General features: G+C 36.5%; 1 pseudogene across 1 annotated transcript; it reads left to right on the forward strand.

Moving 5' to 3' along the window:
• Positions 1-312: 312 nt before the first annotated feature.
• On the forward strand, positions 313-23,877 carry LOC105421060 (anthranilate synthase beta subunit 2, chloroplastic-like; annotated as a pseudogene). The gene is made up of 9 exons (XR_016053233.1): positions 313-634; positions 853-1,028; positions 6,186-6,256; positions 6,349-6,386; positions 6,517-6,627; positions 12,115-12,214; positions 15,325-15,460; positions 23,539-23,578; positions 23,711-23,877. The product of XR_016053233.1 is annotated as an anthranilate synthase beta subunit 2, chloroplastic-like (transcript).
• The last annotated feature ends 283 nt before the right edge of the window (positions 23,878-24,160 follow it).

Raw genomic sequence — 24,160 nt, forward strand, 5'->3', positions numbered from 1 at the left:
TTTGGACATAGACATCTTTAAAAGCCACAAAACTAAGCTAACCCCAAATAATAATAATAAAAAAAGGCTTCAATGATAATCTCTTTGAAAAAATTTATTAAATTATTGGTATTAAAATATGCCTCAAGTGGAAAATTATTAACTGTAGTGGTGAATATCTTATCTTAAAAGACCTAGCTAATTTTGCAAAAATCTCTCTCTCTTGCCAAATGTAGGTGATGGCGGACGAGGTTATAGGAGCGCGTGGCGGGAAAATAGTATCCCCTCTTTCAAATTTTAGCCTCCGCTCTCTAAAATTACATATTTGCCACTATGGTATGGGAGTCATTTCAAATCAGAGAGCGATGTTACCCTCACGAGGACGAAATAGTACGTGGGTACTTTCAAATCAGATGGCGATGTTACCCTTCTACCCATTTCGACATTTCTCTCTCCTCAGGTTCAGGGTCATTCTCTCTCTATATTTTACAGGCTTGGTTTCTCTTTCTAACTCTGTTTCTCTCTCTACATGTCTATTTATTCAGTCGGACCCTGTGCATCCCTTCGCATTTTGTCTCTTCCACCGAGTTTGGCCAAGCGCCCTGCTCTCTCTCTCTCTCTATCTTTCCCCTCATTTTCTCCCTCTTCCGGCGAGGTTGGGTGCCTAGTAACCTGCTCTCATGGCGTTTTCAGTTTCTCTCATCCCCAGTACTCAAATTAATGCATTTTCAAGAAGACCCCTAGTGGAATCTACTTTCTCTCTTCAAACTTGCACCCGTCAAAATAAGCACCCCCTTTCTCTCATTACATGTCTCTTATTCTTTCAGTGAGTTCTACATCTGACTCTCTCTCTCTCTCTCTCTCTCTCTCCAGATGCTGGTTTCAATGTTCATTGCTCCAAAACAATCGGGAATAAGATTTTTCGCATTCTCAGAGCCTCAGCCATAACTAAAGTGGGTTCTGCCAATGACGAAATTAAGGAGAATAATTCAGTCAATCCAATCATTGTGATTGATGACTATTATAGTTTCACTTATAATCTTTGCCAGGTGAGGTTAAAAAAAAAAGGAAAAAAAAATCCTTCACGTTTTGTATACTATCATTTGCGAGTAGCTTCTGATTAATATTTGCATGGATTTATCTGTGATCTCAAGTTCACGAACTAATTTTCTATATTTTGTTGTTTTAAGATTTGTTTGTATAGAGCTTTGTGCTTTTGATTAGGCATGCCACTTTTTGCATTGGGTTTTCTTAATCTTTGCCTGCCACTTTTTCGTGTAAGGTTTTATATGGTTTTGAAGGTTAGGCGCTGGCTCGTACTCATGACGTGCGACCTGCCCGAGCCGAGTTACTCGGACTCGCTGGGTTGTGCATAGTCCCAAAAAGAGCTAAATAATAAAAAAATATTTTTTTTAAAAAAAAAAAGTTAAAAGGTAAGTGAACTATAAACAACATTAAGGTCCAAATAAGATGGACAAAAATATAAAACATAGATTTAGAAAAAATAATTTGTTTCAAAAAAATCTAAAAAGGGTGGAAAATATAAAAAGGGCACATGAAAAACTCACTAATCACCATCATAAAGATCAAAATTACATATAAAAAAGGGAAAATTTTAGATAGAACTCTAATTATTTCATCATAGACTTACCTTCCATTTTCTTTGAAGCGAGATAAAGAAACCGTAAAGCTTTCACCATACCCCTCATCTCGTGTCTCCCTCTTTGAATGACTTTTGATAATAAAAATTAGTCCCATCTTTATACTATTTCAACCCAAATTTTTTTTTAACCCTCTTGTTCCCTTTTCATCTATTATTGGGTTGAAATGGTACAAAAAGATTTTTTGGAATTAATTTTTATGATGAAAATAAATAAAAGAGGGAGATGGTGAGGAATGGTGAAATCTTTAGAGGTAAGGTGAAATCTTTAAGAGTTTCTTTATGCTGTTTGAAAGAAAGATGGAAGGAGCGTCTGTCATGGAATATTACATGGAATTAGGGTTCTATATGAAATTTTCCCTCTAAAAAATGAATAATTTATTTTACAAAAAAATATAATTTTTATGATTTTTATGAAAATTTGTATTTTCCCAAGTTTGTAGCCGGTGTCTTGGCTCGACAACGAGCCAAGTTCAAGTAACTTGGTCAAGTCTGAATGGACTTAGCCCGTTGGCCAAGTTTCAGTGCTTTTATCAATGATCTCAATTTCAGGAACTAATTAACCTGTTTATTCTCATGAGTATGTTGGGCCTTAAAAATGAATTCTTTGCTATTTCCTCCTGCTTAACATTTGCATGATTGCATCTCACTTTGTTATATTAGGTTTTACATGGTTTTATCAAGTCTTTGCATGTTACTTTTATGTATTATGTAGAACATGGTTTTATCAATGATCTCAAGTTCATGAACTAATTGCTGTGTTTGTTATGGGAGTACGTTGGGTTTTGTGTTGAGTTCTTTGCTATTTGCTTGTGATTAATCTTTGCATGTCACTTTGTTGTATTGGGTTTTATGGTTTTACTTTTATAAATGATATCGAGTTCATGAGCTAATTGCTATGTTTATTTTTACGATTATGTTGGGTTTTGTATAAATTTCTTTTGTTAGTTGCTTTTGATTAATCTTTGCATGTTACCTTCTGGATTGGTTTTTATATGGTATTATCAACGGTCTCAAGTTTATGTACTAAATGCTGTACTTATTCCTTTTGTCTATGGATATCTCTTTTTGCCTACTATGTTTGATAGTTATGATCTAGCATTCTGCTTCATAATTTGGAACGATAAGTTTCTCTGTAATCATTTGGTTTCGTAGGAGTCTGGGATTCGATTTTTGTATTCATCATACGAAGTAGTCTTTGGTTCAGAGGAACCTACTGGTAATTTAGATATTCACTTGATCATTTCTTTTGGGTGAATCAGTGGGGAAGAACTTCCATACTAATGAAATTTTATTCATGATAAGGAACTTAAAGTGCAGCCTTCACAAACCTCTTCAATATTACAATTTGTGTCATAAAAAATTAGTGTCATTGAAATATATATCCGGAGGGCAACTTCTTACTCCTCCTAGATTTGATCCTTTATTTGCTTCTTTATTTGATATGTGATTTAGGTGGAGTTAGGTTGTGAGTTTTTTATAAGAAAGGAGAACATGAGGCTAATTGGAACAGTAGATGACTGAGGCATGTATAACATATTTTAATGATTACACATCTATCCCGGAATATGAGTCTTTTGATGTTTTTGAGTTCTTTGGCGATGGTTTGCGTTCTAGGGTGTGCTGCAGTTCTGTGATTTGAATTGTATACAATTTTTTCCAAGTTTTGGTGTTTTAATTATCTTAATTTTTTGACACACTGTCCCAAATTTTGATTTTAGCATAGCTCGTATTAGTATTTTTCTTCACAGCTTCTTTTGACACTTTATTTGCATTTTAGGCGGCTCCTGTTCCCAATCATTAGGGACTAATCAATGGAAAGCATTATTTGGATTTCTTTTTGGAAAACTACATGCTGTGCCCGACATGCTAATTTAATTTGAAAAGTTTAGGGTATAGTGTAAGTTGGATCTCTCTCTTATCCCCAATCAACTTTATATTTTTTAGCATTTTATCTCTTTTTGAATGGGAAACCTGCTATCTCCTAATCAAAATTAAAGAGATAGACAGAGATAGTGAAAGAGAGATCCAAAATGGTGGGGAATATTTACCTCATCAAGTAATGTGTCCAAAATTTCAAAGGATATTGAGCTTTAGATTATTACCTCCAATAGAAATTTTCCAATATTTTGAGGATAAAAACAGTTTCAACGGAGACTCTTAGAAAGAGATCCCTAATTTCAATCACTCATCCAATTATCATTGTGCCTCATGTGTACTTAATTTAATGCATTTAAACACTTTAAAGGCATGTTCATCAACTAGTATAAAATTAATTTCACTTTTAATAATAAAATTAACTAGTAAAAGACACATTTCCAAATCATAGAAATGTGAGTCTAGTATTGCATACCAGGTCGTGGACATGGTTGTCTTAAGTTTTCAACATATGTATTTAGAGTGATCTACATGCGAGTCTAAATGACATACACGTGTGTATGGAGATATGGACACACGTCTAATGCTAGATGCATTAAGAATTGGTGTTCCTGACACACATGTCTATGGTAGACCCGCCAAGAAGGCTGTGTCTGACACGAGAATTTCTTAAGGCATGCTGTAGACATGTTCCAGCTGTTGGAGTTATGGCCTTTCAAGGCCTTGTAACATTGACATGTTAACACCGACATGTTATAGCTATTGATCAGAGTGGGAATGGAAAGAGCGACATGACTGTAGGATCTTAGCGCATTAGGACCAAGAGTCATGGAAACCTTGGGACAGTCACGAGAAGGATTGGTGTATATATGAGAGGCACTGAGAGGTTTTAGGGTTGCCTCTAGTTAGGATCAGTTATTGTTATTATTATTGAGCTCGATTGGGCCTCATGACTAGATGATTGGGTCAGGGTGATGTGATTTTCTGTGTATGATGATATGAGTTCAATGATAAGCCTTGTATGGGAATGTTAGGGCCAACAGAGGGCATTGGCTTAAATCTGTTACGCTTAGAACCTTCTCATAGCATGTGCATAGACAGTCGCAAATCATGGGAAGCCAACTCTTCCAAGGATCCACTGAGAAGAGGTATGCACATGTGCTACAAGAGGACCCCCCACATCTTGTGTATGCATGTCCTTTAGGGGATGCACCTGAAATCCACTAGTACTTGGGGATTCAGAGTCATGCATTGGTTTGACTTTGACAGGCTAATATCATGAGCCCCTGATTATACACTGTGGGACATGAGTCTGTTTGGTCATACTGAGAAGGTTGCTTTGGATTTGGTCTAGCCAAGTGGAGTGCCCTGATTCCCAATTCAACTTCATAGGATCTTAATTTCCCTTGTAAATGTTTTTAAACATTGCGAAAATGGTTTATTTTGATGGAAAATGATTAGAATGATTTTGTGAGCACTAATAACCACAAAATAATTTAGTCTTGAACAAGTTAAAATATACTAGAATATTGTGTAATGTCCCTCTGTATGTCTCCCCAAATGCATAGCAGACCAATGTGGGAAAACTTGGCCTCGGGATCGAGACTTGGCTCTTGTTGGAGCCGAGTAACTCGGTTGAGTTCGAGTGAACTCGTCCTTGTCATGTACAAGCCCAAAAAGGGCAACAATAGTTAAAAAATATAAAATAATTTTCCAAAAAAAAATCGTAAAAAGCAAACTAAATTATAAATAACATTGAAAGTCTAAAAACGATGGAATTCAAGGAAATTTAATTTATAGAAACAATTCAGAAAAATCCATTAAAAGGGGAAATAGAAAAATAGAACATATGACTCACAAATCATCACCAGAAACGTGAATTTTTTACGTGTCTGAGTTTGTTCCTAGGGCTCGGCTCGCCAAGGTGTTGTGTCCGAGTAGCTCAGCCTAGTCCAAGTCGACTTGGCCGAGTTTTAAAGCTTTGTGGCAGACAGATACAACCTCAAGTTACTTGTCCCTTTTTTCTTCTGAACACTTTTCTTGCACTTTTGTGCTCCCAAAGAGCTTATCCATGGCCCTACTCTTTACTTCAAAAGGCTTTCACCAATTTACCATCATATTTCCCTTGTCATCACTTTCCAGCCTCATTAGTACAGACTTCAAAGGTAGCCATCTCAACCAATTTGCATCTATGATCAACTTTGGATCTGGAGCCAATTTTTTGATTGTCTTTGGACCAATTCACCACAATTTCTCTTCCAATTCCGATGACGAAAGGGAACTATCTATGGCAGTCATCATCGGGACCCCCTGGTTACCAGTCCGCATGAAATAGGACACATTCATCCTCAACATCTTTGAAAAAATAAGAGGACTAAGCATTGTAGTGCTTACACTTACCACTATACCTTTTTTCATAGAGCACTGTTAGATTCAAATTATGTCCCCGGCACAAGGCGCTCAAGTTACCCCTCTTATAACTTAATGTGGTGTTCGTTCTAAGTGAGAGTTTGCATGCTAAGATCTGATGATGGAAGAACGTTGGAGTTCTAATGAGAAAATAACTGAGCTGTTGATAAGTTCACATGCACATAATGCTCGAATTTTTGAATGATACAGATTGAATTAGATGCTAAGGGCTACATATTTTTCCTTTTCCATTTTGCAGTACTTGGGCGAACTCGGTGCTATCTACGAGGTGTACCGTAATGATGAGCTTTCTGTAATTGAAATCAAAAGGTATTTGTTTTCTTCTTTTCTTTGGGTACGATCATATGTTTGACCTTGTTATCTTTGTTTGTTTTTGAATGATTTTGTTTTGTCCTGTTAAGGAGAAAGCTGAGAGGAATACTTATCTCTCCTGGTCCTGGTAAGATTTTTCCAATGTGATTAACAATTATAGGTTCATACATTCGATTAATTAACGCTACAAATTAACCTCCTTGTCTACTGGTTCCTCATGATTAGTTTCTGCTACTAATTAACCTCTTTATCCACAGGTACCCCTCAGGACTCAGGAATATCACTACAGAGTGTGCTGGAACTGGGACCGGAGTTTCCTCTCTTAGGAGTTTGAATGGGCCTCCAATGCATCGGTGAGGCCTATGGAGGTAAATAGTTCGATGTCCTTCAATGACATTGTAAAACTATGTAAATTTTGAAGTATTGTGTTTTCGATTCTGTTTGAATTGGTCGCAAGGCTTTCCTTTATTATTCAATGTTTAAATAATACACAGAACTACTGAAAGAAGTGATTATGTGGAATTCAAGGAGTAAAGTTAATTTTTTTTTATCTGCTTTTATTAATGACTCTGAATTCCACTTACAAGTGCCACATACCACTGCTGTAAACAAGAAATAAAACCCTTAACACAACCAAGGATTTTTCTTTTTACTGCCAAATAAAAGAAACACAATCCAAGAACTAACAACAAGCTCAAATTAAGAATTTCAATACATATAATGTTCCTGGATATCGCAATAAAACCGAAGAATAACGGCTGAAAATAAGCTTGACGGAAAGACTGACTTGACTTTGCATAGGATCACGCCCTTATGACTTCATATACCCCATACCCGATTACTTGACCGATGGTGCACTCTGATTCTATTGGCCCTGCCGAATTTCTTAATCGGGAAGCTACCATAGGCAATGCCTTTTAGATTTAGGATTTTGAGAGCATAGGTATGATTATGGTTTCTTTGTACCTCTTTTGGATCTTTTAGAGCATGCCTTGAATGGCACCTCCCTTGGTTTTACTTTGGGCTGGGCATGCTCTTATCTAAAATTTTTGGATGGTGTCCCACCTGCCTAGGGTGGTGCGTGCCACCACTTTTGGAGACCAGAGGGGATAGTGAAAGACAGGGAGAGAGAGTAGGGTGGTGTGGAGGAGAGAAAGGGGGAGAGAGGCTAAAAGTTTGTATAGAGAATGAGGGGCTCCTTTCTTATATAGGCCTCAAGGGCCCTAGGTCATCATCATCATCTTAGTCTTTTCCCAATTAATTGGGGTTGGCTACATGATTCATGGTCCGCCATTCTACTCTATTAAAGGCCATACCCTCAGTAAGGCTATAAGCTCTCATATCTTTTTGGACTCTACTTTCAACCACGTCATTTTGGGCCTACCCTTTGCCTTTGTAGTCCTTCCACTGGAACTAACTAGCACCACCTAACATGTGTTGTACTTGGTTGACACCACGCATGGCCTGCCCACGTAAGTCTACTCTCTTTCATCTTATCTCCTATTGGTGTCGAACCTAAATTCTCTCGAATAGATTTATTTCGAATTCCATCCCTTCTTGTCTTTCCACTCATCTATCTCAACATCCTCAAGGGCCCTAGGTATACCCATCCAATTTTATAACTCATCATGACCAATAGGATTTGGGGTAATCTATGAGGTGACAGGAATAAATTTGTGGATCAGCTAGGGATGAATCTAGGAACCTTATCCCCTGAATTTTTGAATCATATTCACTTCTAGTCAACGTAGGATAAGATAAATAAATAAAAACAAACTTTTAGAACTTCCCTTATCTCACATAATATTGTAGGAAGTCAAAAAGATAAAAGATTTGGTCAAAGATGTGAAGAATATTTTAAAAAATAAAATAAAAATCCTTACTCCTACCACCTAAAGTCACATAATCTTTTCAAAAAGATTACACTAGATATTCTTCTATAATAAAATGCCTTAAAAAAAAAACAAGAATGAGAAAGGGGGGGTGTGCCACCTCATAGGTGTGGTGTGTGGTCCCCATGGGCTCCATGCCCAACACATGTGAGAGTGGTGCACGATTTGGGTAAGATCCAAATGCCCTCACATATTCCACTTTGCTCCTCCACAATCCTGTAATTTTTGAAATGCCCTTTTGAGGGTACTGTTGAATTTTTTAAAAAAAATCTGAGAAAATTTATAGAATTCACAAAAATATTTACTACACAGAAAACAAGACACTTAAAAGTGGATTGGTACCAATGCGTCAAGAAACGTGTGTTAGGGCACTCCACACTACCTAGCAACCGTGATCCTCGACTATCCTCTCAAACTATCCCAATGAGGTCGATGACTTATGGTCTCATGCAGGGGCTCATGATTGGCTTGTTGAAGTTGGCCAATAAATAGTGGAACCATGGTTTTGAAATGTGAATTACATGTCCCCCCCCCCCCCCGTTTGAGAGCTAATCATACGGACATGTCACTATAGTACAAAGGGGACTCTCTATACCAATGTAAACATCTCTTTTCAGGGTTACTTCCTAGTACGCGGCTGTCATGTGTACATATTGAGCAGAAGTTTGTTGAAGATTTAGCCCTCTCTCTCACATGCCTACATCCACATAGAAGACTATGAAGCTCTCATGGCCTACACACTATCCCTGGCATTTCTTTGACCTGAATAAGGATGACCCAACGATAGTACCATATATTCAGGGATAACGGTTTGGGACATGACCATGGCCATAAATTGCCTAACATTTGGACAGTCAACCAACACATGCTCTCCCACGGAAGTGCATAATTCACTACAATTTTGTTTACATGCTCTCCCACGGAAGTGCATAATTCACTACAATTTTTTTTACATGCTCTCCCATGGAAGTGCATAATTCACTACAATTTTTTTTACATGCTCTCATGGCCTCAAATGGGCAGTAGGCCACAAACCCCAACAACTGCAACCTGTAATAACAGGGAATATCTTGCCTCTTCAACAATAAGAAAGATCTGCCCTAACGCATAGGGTGAATTGAAGGTCTTAACTACCATCGAACCAAATACACACTTCACTAAAAGTATGTATCTCCCCTTTGACCTTACCTTCTCAACTTTGTACCATATTACCTCACATTTAAGTGATTAAGAGTAGGTAGGAACATCTTCAATTCCTCTAAAATTAGAGGAACTTTAAGTTACAGATTAGAGAACTCATCATGCATAAAGAGATGTTATGATATCACAAATGCCCTTGGCTTTTGATCTTAGATATCTCCCTCTCAAAAAAAGTGGTCTTAAATAAACAGTGGTGCAATATATGATCTAGGAAGGTGTTCTTTGCTTGGATATATTACTTTGTTGATTATTGGTGGTGTTCACTAAATGTCAACATCGTACATTCTGCTAGTGCCTAGATGTTTTCTTTTGTGTTGGTCCTGTAAGTGATCTCTATCATCCTCTGCTCCCAAAGTCCTATAGTGTGGCCCACTCTGTCATTTTGTTGTGTATATTTTTCTTTTCTACTCTATAATACTTAATATTGAATTTGATTGATTGTCATTCTTAAACAAGTAAATGAAACATAGATGCATGCATATGCGTATCTGTGTCTTTTTTTTGGGGTCAATCAATAGGGAAGAGGCCCCTAATTTGTGTTTGTGTCTACATAGTAGTTAAACTAATACATCCATGAAGAGACCTAACTTATTAGTCCAACTTCACATGAGCCAATAGTTGTGTTCTAGTTGCCTCTATAGGCTTAACCTTCTCTTACTAGCTCTATTCCCTTTCGAGTATCTTTTTGTTGTCCTTGGACCATTCATTGATTTTGGACCAAGTGGATGATTCTTGCACTAGTGGGCTTAGAGTTTGTAGGCTAGGTCTTATGTGAGGTTAAGGGAGATGATGACTTGGGGTTAGAGAAAAGGAATGATGAGATGGGATGTGCCTAACAGGAAGACAAAGGTCCTAAAATTTATATGGAATCAGCACCAAACAATTCTATCATTTTGCAGAATCAGCATCGTGAAAGATCAAGGGACCTAGACTTGTATAGAATCATCATTGTCAAAGAACTAGGAAGAGAACTTATGATATGTAGTGAATCGGCAGCATAGAGAGATTAGGGTTTGTTGTGAAATCAGCACTACAAAATGGGATTGAGGAATCAATGCCGCATATTGATGGAATCCATGGCCAAAAGCTTAAAGAAGCCACTCTTTATTCAATTTTCAAACTTCAAAATACACATATTTTGGTGCTTCTTGACCCTAGTTCTAGTTGGGCTTGGACTCCGAGCAATTTTAAACTTGCCATAGAAACTCTACTTCAAACCTAGGAAGCTATGTAACGCTTATAATAGGGAAACCTAAGCGCCTATTTCATGAAAGTAACTATCATAAAAAGGATACAAAATCCTAGCAACTAAAATAGGCAACCAAACCCTAGATTTCTTATTCAAACTGAACAGAATAAAGAACATAATATGTTTGGCGAATAAAATAAAGTAAACAAGGAAATCGTATTTCCAAAAAAAAAAGAAGAAGAAGGAAACATGGTCCTATTTGGGAACTTGAGAGTTGAGAATAAAGAAATTGGACATAAAGGCTGCCACTAAATTCGTCAACAGGGTCCCATGTTTTGGACATGTATTTGATGGGTGACACCGAGCAAAAAATCCAGGTGCTGTGGTTTGCTTCTAACTACTTACATTATACAATGCTAGTTGTAAATATTGTTATCAATACGTTGTCAATAGGGAATTTTGTTGTAAGATCATATGTAGGCTTTTTTTATAGGGAACTTTGTGAAAGTTAGTAGAATGTTTATATACTAAATTAATACATTATTTTTATGAAATAATTTCTTTCTCTAAGCATATGTACTATGAATTTCAATTATACAAAACTAAAAAAATATAAATGTTTAAATATGATATGTGATACCAAGATTGATACATGCGTCTTTGAGTCCAAACTAAGATAAGTTCATGCACATTTTGGTTTAAAATTTGAATATCAAGAGTATGTAATTTGTCATGAATCAATTGAAATGCCCATTCATGATAACTTTCCCTTTATTCTGGATCAATTGAAATGCATTTAAACCTTTTTAGGTAACTTATACATGCAATAAACACCTCCTTTTATTCTGGAAGTACTGATCTGTGATAACTTGCTTCTAATGTATTTGTCAATTTTATTTACCTTTGATAACCATTTGTATCTATCTTAGATATCCATTGAAATCTCTTTCAATTTAGGCAAGTAGATACTTTTTATGCAAGTCCATATGTGATTTTAATGTTAAAAAATCTAAAAACTGGTAATTGAAACCAATTTTCCTTTTTTAATTTAATTGGCAATTCATTCACATTTTTATCACCAAGGGTTCTCATGGCCTATGGGACTGTGATCCCATGACTTGTGGGGTCATGATCCTACTTTGCCCCACTTTAGATTAAGGAGATCGTGATTCTAGAGCAGAACCACCAAGCACAAGGGGAAATCTCGATATCTATGTATATAAGTAGGATGCAGGCTTGGGCTTGGGGTTGATTTGTTAGGATGCAGGCTTGGGCTTGATTTGTTAAGGTGTAAACAATTGCACACTACATCCCACATTCAAATCCTACCACGTGCTCCCCAAAAAATGCATGGATACATACGTGTGTTCTGTGTGTGTGTTTAAGAGTATCTCTTGTCCATCTCCATCTTTGTTCACCGAAACGATATGCTTGATTAAACATCTATATTGAAGAACTTCTAGTAGTTGTAGATAAAAGCAGAATAACTAATGGCACAAGCCCCTATTGATGAAAATTAATTTGACCTGTTGGCATGAACACCTATTGATGAAGACTAATTTTGCATTGTAAAGGAAAGATTGTACGTTCTCTCTTTGGAGTTATGCATGGAAAGAGTTCTCTTGTATATTATGATGAAAAAGGAGAGGATGGTTTGCTTTCAGGTTTGTCAAAGTAAGTTTGCCACTTGCCTCTAGTTGCTACACATGCCATTATTTTTGCGACATTGCTCTTCTATTCAAAATCAAACAATACATGTTCTCTTTATGGCATTGCTCTTTCATGCAAATTATATGTGTCACTCGTTTTATGAAATTGCTCTGTAATACACAGTCTAACAGTTTTTTTTTGACATTGCTCGTTGTTCAGAGTATATGTGATGATCTTTTTCTGACATTGCTCTTTAACAACTTTATTCAACTGAATTAGAATATTCATACACATACAAACATACACACATTGACATACGCCGGGGTAGCATTTTCTTTGTGCCTTCTAGCTTCACTCAAGTTTCATCTGAATATATTAATTTTTTATTTAAAGAACAACTATATCAGCTTTGGAATGATGAATCAAAGTGAAGTTCCTTTTGTCATTTGAACATATTTGGGGCTTCCTAGCCAAAAGTGCCCCATTTTGAGGAATGGCTTACTTAAGGGCCTCATATTGCATGTAGTATTTTTAGAAACCTGCAGGTTTCCTTTTCTATTTATTCCGAATATCTTTCTTTTAAATGTCTATCTTATTTTACCTTGGGCAAACAATTTAGACAGTGAGAGGGAAGAAGGGTTGAAAAGGCAATATTTGGCAATAAATAAAAAAATAGGAAAAATAAATACATGAACAAGTAAAAATAATTTGGCAATATTTTCTATTTAGCATATCCCAAATTACGTTCTTTATCCAAAATTCCAATGTCTCTATTGATCTCTCTCTCTCCCTCTCTCTCTCTCTCTATCTCTCTCTTTCTATACACACACATATTGGAACTTGATTTCGTGAGCTGGCTGTCCTACGCTACAACAATGATGTGAAAACTAAACCAGACCGGCCGGTTCGATTGGTGAACGGGTGAGTTTTTCGCTACGGTTCGGTTAATGAACTGGGCAAGGATATGAACCGGCTCTAAACTGGTGGCAATGAACTGACCAGTCCAAAATAGGTGTAGAGAAGATGGTTTTTGCACCCATCTTTTTTGCTTTTTTTTAATGAAAAAAGAAATTTTGTCAGATTCGCTTCGCTTCGCCTCTAAATCCAATTTTTTCTCATGTCCATGCATCTTGATGTCGAGATGATCAATTTGAGGATATTTGGGCATCAAAACAACCTCTTCTAGTGAAATTTTTGAGGTACGCTCAAATTTGATTGTTTAGAGCCTCGGTCTATATAAGCTTTTCCCATATATATATATATATATATATATATATATATATATATATATATATATATATATATATATATATATATATATATATATATATATATATATATATATATATATATATATATATATATATATATATATATATATATATATATAGGAAAATTGTTTCATGCGGGCTGGACCGCATTTCTACAATATGCGGTCCAGAGGTATAAAGCATCCATCATCTTAAAGATGGATGCAAATAGGTGGTCCATCGAAAAACAAGGGTAACTAACAGTTCAAATGTTTTATTAATATAATTGTTATTTCTAGTTTTCAATTTTTTTTTTCATATTCATGATCTCCATGTTAAAGATTATATATTCCCTAAAAATGAGGATTAAATTATATTTAAAAAATATATTTATTGCCAAGCCTGCATTTCTACAATATCAGCATAGAAACCATGTCCATATATATATATATATATATATACCTCATTTGTGTACCTCATCTTGTAGGCCCAATGGCCCATATGTGTTTGTTTTTTAGTTCTAATTTTTAAAATTCTTTACATGAAATTTGGATCATCCGATGCATCCAATAAAAATAAAAATCAAATAAAAAATTAACCAAATTACAACTGAAAGTTTAAGGGGTATTTTTCAGGTTTTTATTTTATCAATTTATTTTTAGGGAAACTTACAAAAATGCAAATAAGTGTCGATAAGATGATACGTGTCGATATGTGTGGACAATGGGCCTGACCCATGACAACACATCCAAATAAATGTTGATAAGTTGATACATGTCGATATGTATTGACATGTGGCACTAGAGTGAAAATATGCAGTACCCAGGTGATGCTGATGCAAATGCGGTATCTATCAAACACCCTACCAGATCTGTGAGTCTGTTGAGTTGCTTGAAAGATGCACTTTGTCTCTACCTGACTTTCTTAAAACCCTTCGGTTTTTTGGATTATGGGCAAAGAGGACTGGAGATGAGCAAGACTTCAGCAATCTCTGACAAGTGAGATGACAAGGCTTGTTTCCAAGCCGAACCACAGTTAGAATAAATGTGTTTTTTTCTCTATGTTTCCTTGGGAAAAAGGAAAAAGTACATCATTATTACTAATCTACTTTCAAAATATTTTGAAATGGTTGTTACTGTTCTCCCTCAAGGAATATCCAATGAATTCAAAGATATTCGCATACTATTCTAAGTATGTGTTCTATAAGAAATTCAAAGAAATTCTCTTTACATGTCCAATATGAAAATCTCTTATGATATACTTGCCATTATCTATTTGTTATCCAATATCAAAAAATTGACAAATTTATTCTGTCAAACTCCAAGAATATTATGCCTATGAGAAATATGAAACATAATAAGATAAATTCATGGGCATTGTTGCGATGTATTATGCCCCAAAGGTATGCTAATCTGCTGGAAAGCAACATAAGATGATCTCATATGGAACTAAAAGTATTTTTAAGAGTTCTTGTTGTTCATATTGTCGTTGAACTCTGTGGGGAAGCCCTAGGAAGACAATTTTGTGCTCTATCTATTCGGAATGTTGTGAAATTATGTATTTAATGGGTACCGTATCATGTAAGTACCTCTGCATGTTCTTACAATGCACATCGAGGACGTCCATCATCCTGCATTCTAAATACTAACAGCGAGCACTGGCCATAGTTTTCCTAGGGACATTAGCACTGGAAATGGGTTCATCTTCCCTGCCCATCATAATCATCCATGGCGGTTACCCGAATTTGTATTTTTATACCATGCCAAATGATGTGTGTGATATAGATCTTTTTTCTTTTGGTAAATTTGTATGTTGCAGTTTCCCATTCATCACAGGAATGTTGACATGCATATATACCTGATCTATTGTCTACTGTTATGCTAGCCCCTTCATTGCTGGCAGATATCACAGCCTTGTTATAGAAAATGAGAACTTTCCATGCGATCAACTTGAGATTACAGCATGGACAGAAGATGGGTTGATCATGGCTGTGCGCCAGAAAGAGTATAAATATATGCAGGTAGTTATTCGTATATTTTATGTCGTGGGTTCTCATGTAAGTTATTGTAATAAGAAATATGAAAGTATACAATTATCCAATGGACTATGGAAAACAATACTTAATTTGGATCATCTCCATCATTATAATGGACAGTGATAGGGAGTCCTTTGGGTCAATAGTAAATGACATGACCCCAATTGTGGGGCCCATGGTTCCTCTACATCATCTATCACTTCATTGTATGGTGTTGATTCCAATGAATTATGGTTTTCCATTATCTATTGGATTCACATCTGCTTTCAATTTTCTTTTTTATTTTAACTTTTACCTCTCAATTGTTTTATTTTTTTTTCTTTTTTTTGATCGGTAATTGTTGTATTTTCATTTTGATCCATGTATTGCTGCGCCATGTAATTTGATCTAATGCAAGGCAATATTTGTGTGTATATAATTGTACTTGCTACTTGTGCTTGGTGAAATATGTATGGATGTCTTATTGGGGCCTCTAATTGATAAATAGAAATTTATTGTATTTCTTTTACATATGGTCAGTTAGTACTAGTGAATAACCCTTGCGATTCTCGGGCAATGCACAGAGAGACCTTTTTTCTTTACTTGGGACTCTAGTTTATAAAATACTGATCAGTTAGAAGTAGTGATGAACACCTGCGATTCTCAGGTAATGGAGAGAGGGAGGAAGGGGCTAGGGAGGGAGGGAGGAAGGGAGGGAGGGTGCTACAATGAAATATTTATTTGGAACCTACCCAAAGAAAGTTAGAAGGGAAGATGTTCTTTTTTCATGGATTTTTATAGATATTGTCAATGCATTTTTTTTCCTAGAGAAAAAACCCAAAGTCATGGTTAGATGAACAATAAAAAGAATCAATTCTTCATTCACAATAGAATAAACAAACTTTCAAGTTAGGCTTATTGCCTTACTTATAGTCTGACATAAAATAAATAAAATTTCATCATGGAATTTAATGGAACCAGGTGGCTTATACTATACCTTAAGTCACTTTGAAAAGCAGGGGTCTATTGGACCCTCGATTTTGCACACGTAGATCTTTTCTAAGAAATCAAAATTTTTTTTGAATCTATGCAAGAAAAGGGGGAAAATGAGTTCGTCATTATCGTTGAATGCAGTGGTCCATTTGGCAGTTGGTTGATTTAGGCCCTCAAGAACTCAAAATTGATTTTTTTTCTTGAAGCTGTTTATTTTCAAATTGGAGATGTTATGCAAAATTTTAGCCAAAAAAAATCCCTCTTGCCATGTATTTTGGGGCTCGGCTTATATCTGTAGCTATAAGCCACTTGACTTGTGTAATCTTTTTGCATGGAATGTTAGGTGAGGGATCAAAGAGTGACGCACAAAAACTTTTGTAAAGTAAGAGGCAGTCCCCTTAAGTCTTGAGGTCAAATTGTTTCATTCAAGTTTGATGTGACAGTTTTCTTTCTCAATATTTGGGGGAAAAAAGACAAAAAGAAAAAGAAAGAGATAGACAACCCAAAGCAAAGTTAAACAGAAAGTGTGGAGACTGACAAAATAATAAGTAAGAAGAGGGGTAAAAAGGTGGCTGTGAATGAAGTGTCTAGAGAGCAAGATGAGGTTCGAAAAATATATAAGCTCTGGCGCAAGTTGTCCTGTAAGCCAAGGGCCTTCGGCCAGACCTCCTTGGGCCTGTCATGGGCCAAATCACTTGGGCCCACTCCAGCCTGTTAACTATACATTTAAATGCAATCTTGGCACTTGGATCTTTGACAGAAGGAATACTGTAAGAGATCTATTCCAAGCATCCCAACTAGACTTGTTTGATAGAGAAAGATGTTCTCTTTCTGTCCGCCAATATGGTGATGAGATGGGTTAGATGGATAGTGCATGCATGTTTTATCAGAAAAGGAAACCATGAAGGCTTCTAACCAGAAATGGGGAAGTGAGGACAAGAGGGATAATCCTTTGTATAAATGATAGATGACTATGGTGGCCTATGCAAGCACAATAGCTGCATGCATATGATACAATTCTTGCCATTATATGTATGTAATGAAAAAAACATTGTATTCCCATGAATAAGGTTGAGGCTTAATATACCTAAACCTTATTGATTTGCCAGGTTGGACCCAAGCCTAACAACATAGACCCGATCACTGCCTTTTTATTTTATGGCCCCTGAATTAGTTTTGAGTTGGTTCAACCGTACATACAATCCAAACCCGGTAGTCAGCCAGGCCTACTCGGTCCATTGGGCCAGCCTTTCTAACTTGCAGCATTAAGTGTTTGGTCATGGAGAATATGAAAAAATAGAGAAGCCATTAGTGCAAATATGAAATAAAACATTCTTCTTGAATATGGGTTATGGAAAGTCAAGAGGGATATTAGTCTTTCCCACTGTTACAAAAAGCGGACTGCCCAGCGCCTGGGCGCCCGCCTAAACCCACCTAGGCGGCCGCCTAGGGCCTGCTCCCCACCCAGGGGCAGAAATGTGGCTCTTTGAGGGTATTTTTGGATCATTTTTTTAATATTAAAAGGGAAAAATTGTAGGTTTTAGGTTCATTTGAAATCTAAAACCCATTAGAGGCTATCTTAAAGAGAGAAAACCAAAAAAAAACAAATTTTACTTAGCCGCCCAGCCTTTATTTCGTTGTTCAAATCTGGCTACCTAACTCTAAGTCAATGCCTTAAAACTTGTCTGCTTCAACTTGGATTCACAGAGTTACTCAGCCTTGGCAAGGTGCCAAGGCGAGTAGATATGTACAACATAGGGCAAGGGGCACGTGTATAGTACTCGAGTGAGTACTACAAATTCACCAGAGTGATGAGGCCAGGGGGAAGTTAATATGGGCCTACAATGTTTGGATGATACGTGGCAGAAAATTGTAAATGAAAGTGTCACCAATAATGACATCCAGTGGGAAGTGAATGAGTGAGATGTTTCTAGGGACTATCCAATACTTTTGAAGAAAGTTTTGACACAGTCACTACCCTGTGTGACTGTCCAACACACTTTGAGTGAAGGGGGTGTGGAGGCTGATACATTGGCCAAAGAGGGAGTGGGGAAGCAAGGTCTTGCAAATTGCAATTACGAAGTTTTAGTCTAGTCCATAAAACTGGTGTCCCATTTTATACAGGGATATCTCTTCTTTTATAAAGAGTAAGCATTTATACCAAGTTCTATCGATGAATTTAGCAATAAAAAGAGAAGTTAAGAGGCCTGGAATTTGGCACCCCAAATCCTAAGTTCAAATCTTGCCACCAACATACCCTGACAAAAGGAAATTAGGAGGGATGTTCGGTTTCCTAATGGGACATCTTGTGGTATAAATGTGAATGAATGGTATGACCATAGATTTGGAATATATTAACAGCTAGTTTGTATGCTACCCCAAAACACGTGGGGATGTTGGGTTGATAGCTTGAAAATTATGCCATTTGTGGTTCAAGGTGTCACTTCGGATGCAAGTTAAAAGCAAGCGTGTGGCTGTTGGACATAAAAAATACTGAACCTTAGTGAGTTTAATGACCGCAATTTTGTGCTTATCCCAAGTTATTATTGTTTCTTTAGAGTCGTTCAGTATTAGGATTACAACTTGGGTTGTTTTAAAAGTTACGTTTGTATGTTCGTCAGTGGCTGATGGTCCAGAAATGCATGTTAGCCTGCAAAGAGCGCCTAATTTTCTAATTTAAAATGAGAAATGATCAACTAGAATTGATTCTATCTGACTAAATATAGAATGTAGTAGTTTGATCTACAGATGGGGAAAAAACGGGGATGTTCTGTCAGATTCAATAGGTTGACTAGTTACCTATAAGTATGCCAAAGAAACCCATAGAAACCATTTCAAACCATATTTGTCCATCCCCAAAAATGCCAAATACCAAAATTGTCCCAGCAAACTCTGCCTTTATTTTGTTGTTTAAACATGGCTACCTAACTCAATGTCTTAAAACTTGTCCGATTCGACTTGGATTCACAGAGTTACTCGGCCTGCCTTTATTTCATTGTTCAAACATGGCTGCCTAACTCTAACTCAATGTCTTAAAACTTATCCGATTCGACTTGGATTCACAGAGTTACTCGGCCTTGCAAGGTGCCAAGGCGAGTAGATATGTACAATGTAAGGAAAGGGGGCACGTGTATAGTACTTGGGTGAGTACTATACAAACTCACCAGAGTTAAGAGGCCAGGGGGAAGTTAATATGGGACTATAATGTTTGGATGATACTTGGCAGAAAATTGTATATGAAAGTGTCGCCAATAATGACATCCAGTGTGAAGTGGACGCACGGGATGTTTATAGGGACCATCAAATACTTTTGAAGAAAGTTTTGACACAGTCAGTATCCTGTGTGACTTTCCAACACACTTTGAGTGTAGGGGGGTGTGGAGGCTGATACATTGGCCAAAGAGGGAGTGGGGAAGCAAGGTCTTGCCAATTGCAATTACGAAGTTTTAGTCTAGTCCATAAAACTGGTGTCCCAATTTATACAGGGATATCTCTTCTTTTATAACGAGTAAGCATTTATACCAAGTTTTATCAGTGAAGTTGGCAATAAAAAGAAAAGTTAAGAGGCCAGGAAGTTGGCACCCCAAATCCTAAGTTCAAATCTTGCTACTAACCTGCCCTGACAAAAGGAAATTAGGAGTGATGTTGGGTTTCCTAATGGGACTTGTGGTATAAATGTGAAAGAATGGTATGACCCATGGCTTTGAAATATATTAACAGCTGGTTTGTATGCCACCCCAAAACACATGGGGATGTTGGAGTGGTAGCTTGAAAATTCTGGCATTTGTGGTTCAAGGTGTCACTTCGGAGGCAAGTTAAAAAACAAGCATGTGGCTGGTGGACATAAAAAACACTGAACCTTAGCGAGTTGAATGACCGAACTTCTGTGCTTATCCCAATTTATTATTTTTTCTCTAGTAGTTCAGCATTAGGATTAGACCTTGGGTTGTTTTAAAAGTTAAGTTTGTACGTTCATCAATGTCTGTTGGTTCAGAAATGCATGTTAGTCTATGAACACGTCCTAAGTTTCTAATTTAAAATGAGAATTGATCAACTAGAATTTATTCTACTCGACTAAATATAAAATGCAGTATTTAGATCTACGGATGGGGAAAAACAGAGATGTTCTGTCAGATTCAATGGGTTGGCCAGTTTAAGCATGCCAATAAAACCTATAGAAACCATTTCAAACCATATTTGCCCATGCCCAAAAATGCCAAATACCAAAATTGTCCCAGTAAACTCTGCCTTTATTTCGTTGTTCAAACTTGGCTATCGAATTCTAACTCAATGTCGTAAAACTTGTTCGCTTTGACTTGGATTCACAGAGTTACTCAGCTTGCCTTTATTTCGTTGTTCAAACATGGCTACCTAAGTCTAACTCAATGTCTTAGAACTTGTCCGATTCGACTTGGATTCACAGAGTTACTCAGCCTTGGCAAGGTGCCAAGGCGAGACAACATAGGGAAAGGGGGCAAGTGTATAGTACTCAGGTGAGTACTATACAAACTCTCCAGAGTATTGTAGAACTCAGGCAAACTCCCCAAGTTCTACAGTACTCGGGTGAGGAAATCTGCCACGCATTTTACATTTTTCTTGGGTGTAGTAGCCCCCCAAAATTCTATATTTTGATCCGATCTAAATCTACCTATTAGAAGAATTAGATTGGAGAAAACCATATTTCTCACATTTTGTGGATCAAAGAATTGGGAAAATTTTGCCTGATTTTGAAAACTTCGATTTCTTCTAGTCCAATGGTCGATCTTCGATGAACATTGAACACTAGGCATGTCCTTTTGTTCTCAATCGAATCATTGGCTAGTTCTTCGTCAAATAATAATGATGATGATGATGATGATGATAAAGAGTTAGGATCCTATAGATTTGCATATTGGATCTTCTATTTATCCAAGTTTTTGATTTTTATGAAGTTCATATTTTTTTTTTCACAATTTTGTGAATTGTTTTCATTTTTTGGCCCTTTTCTGGGCTTTGGCAGGACTCGGGCATGTACTCGCTCGAGTTACTCGGCCAGGACAGGGCCCGAGTCTCAAGCCCTAGCTGAGTACTTGAAACACTGCTCTAACTCTGTTGGTCATGGAAGATTGTAATTAGGCTCCTTGTCATTTTCTCTGCTATCTTTTTAGTCTTTTTAGAATTTTCATTGCTTTTGGCACTTTCAATCTCTTTTGTTTGTGAATAAATTTGCTTTTTGAGTAATTCTGTCAAATCTTCGACACAGTGATAACCAGACCAACCTTCAAGGAGAACCAACCATCGCAAAACTTGAAAGTGATAGAGATATGCTGAGCTATTAATATTGAACCTCCTGCTTTGTTGCAAAGTTTACAAGGGTGGGTTTAGGTATTTTGAAAGATATTGGGGTAGGTTATTGGGGTTTTGCATGGGTTTTACCCCCATAAATTTAGGAGGTAACCAGTTATATTCCCATCTCCATTTCTTCTCATCCAACAGTTGAGAACCTGCACTATATTATTATTCACCAGGATTTAATTCTACCAGATATTTCTTATTCATGTTTCTATTCCAGACCTCAAAATGGACTTGCCAATAGACCTTGCCTAAAATCTAATAAAGTTTTTATTCGAAGTGATGTGGACAGGTAATCAATGGATAACTCTCTTTTCTAATTAATTTTGAATAATAACAAATTATTTTCTAACAAAAAGAAAGTCCTTGGCCAACTAGTGATGAAGGAAAGGCAACAGTTAGTGAGAATTAAGGGTTCTTTGCGCAAGAAATCTAACAGCCGAGCCACATTATGTAGATATGCAGTCAAGAACTTGGAGGTGATCTAGCTTCAGCAAGTATTGCAAGGTAACATGTCATAAGATACTTTTCAAATGATATTTACATGAAGAACAGTTTGGTCGTTTTCACACATTCGCTTTCTACATATTAGGTTAGTGTATATAGTAAAAGCTCTGCATTTTGGTATATGTAATGCCAGTTTGGTAAGCTTGTTCACTCTGCACTCATTGATAAATTTGTTCTGACCAGTCACTGTTGATAAATTAAAAATCCTGTTTGTTTTGTATTACCACTGGATATTGTATTTATATCTTGTTTGTTTTGTGAGAAATTGACATGTATAGGTAGGTTGTAGGATTAGTGGGAATGAAAGGGTTTCGTCACTGACTAGATGGCATGTATCCCCTATAATTTGGCAAAGCAGATCATACATCACTGGTGTATGGTATATGATATACCTTGGGGATCTTGATCTTTCGTTCTCAAAGTCAGATGGTGGACATGACCGTTTATACATGTGTCTTTCATTAGGAACTACAGTTAATCTTCACTGCCTGTGTCCATGAATGGTTGTTGGATGGCCCAGTGGTGTACCAGATAACATACACCAATGATTTATGAATATATCTTATATCAGTGTAATCTTAGTTTTCTTTTCCTGTATCGAGGTCCAATGCAACAGTTTTAGATTACGAATTCTTAAGCTGTTAGGTGATGCTTTTACATTTCTCGTCCTATAGATAGGACTTGATTGTTTGGCTTCAGAAGTTGTCTACCATGCTCTATGATGTACAGTGGTGAACAAGTTACTGTTCCCAATTGTAGTGCTTTAGACATTAATTCAATAATCTAAGTTTAGTTGGTCAATTGTTTAGAACAAGATTATTGCTTTCTGCCTAGTGATTGTTTTGTACAAGATTTGAGATCTAGGTAACCATTAAGAAAATACTATAGGAAGAGAAGATGCCTCTATATTTTTGTCTTTGAATTGGTTAGTATTTGTATGCATTGTATGCAGCAAGCGTCTTGTTTAATTGAATTTATTGTTGCATGAGATATGAGGACATCCACACTTACAAGGCAAAAAGTATTCAAGTGAAATTTAATTTCTTTCCTTTAAATGATGTTAAATGTGGGGAATTTGTTGGCGAAAGAACACACTTCCTCTGGAGACTAGCATTAATGAATTTGACATAAACTTCAAATGTTACACTTTCTTTTGGCTAACATCTATTTCTCTTTAAAAGTACAAATTTTATCTTGGATTAGAGTTGCTGCTGCCCATGGAATATTGAAGGTTTTGAGTTTTGGCATTGTAGGGTGTTCAGTTCCATCCAGAGAGCATTATAACTACTGAAGGTAAAAGGATTGTGCGCAATTTCATCGGCCTCATTGAGCAAGCAGAGGCACACTTGAAATACGGGCTTTTGGGTGCTTAAAAAGTTCGAAAAATGCGGAGGATAAAAGCTGGTTTCTCTCATTCTTTTTCAGGTACAGCAGATGCGGGTTTTCTAATATTCCCTTAGTGTTACTAAACTATCTATCGGACTTGGACTTGTTCTGTTTTCCATTTTAATCTACTCAGACTTTCATGTACTTTGTTCTGAGTAAACATGAAAATAAATGATAATAAATAAATGAGCAAAAGGAAACCCTCATACGGTGTGTGTCGATATCTCTCTCTCTCTCATGCATGCACAGACACGCTAACACAATGTGTATCTGTTGAGAGTGAGAGAGAGAGATTGAATCCTGTGACTTTTTTGAACCTACAGTTAATTTTGGTAGATTATGGAATGTACTAAAAAATAGAGGGAAATTATCAGAAATATATATTAATTGGAAAAAAATCCTCAACTTTCGTAAACCTCATTTACATAATTTTTTTTCATTTTGTTTTTTTTTATCAAAATAACTTTCACGGTAGTTGTATTGCCGTGA

This window comes from Amborella trichopoda, chromosome 4 (assembly GCF_054954075.1).
Source record: "Amborella trichopoda isolate Santa Cruz 75 chromosome 4, AtrichopodaSantaCruz75HAP2 v2.0, whole genome shotgun sequence".
Lineage (NCBI taxonomy): Eukaryota > Viridiplantae > Streptophyta > Magnoliopsida > Amborellales > Amborellaceae > Amborella > Amborella trichopoda.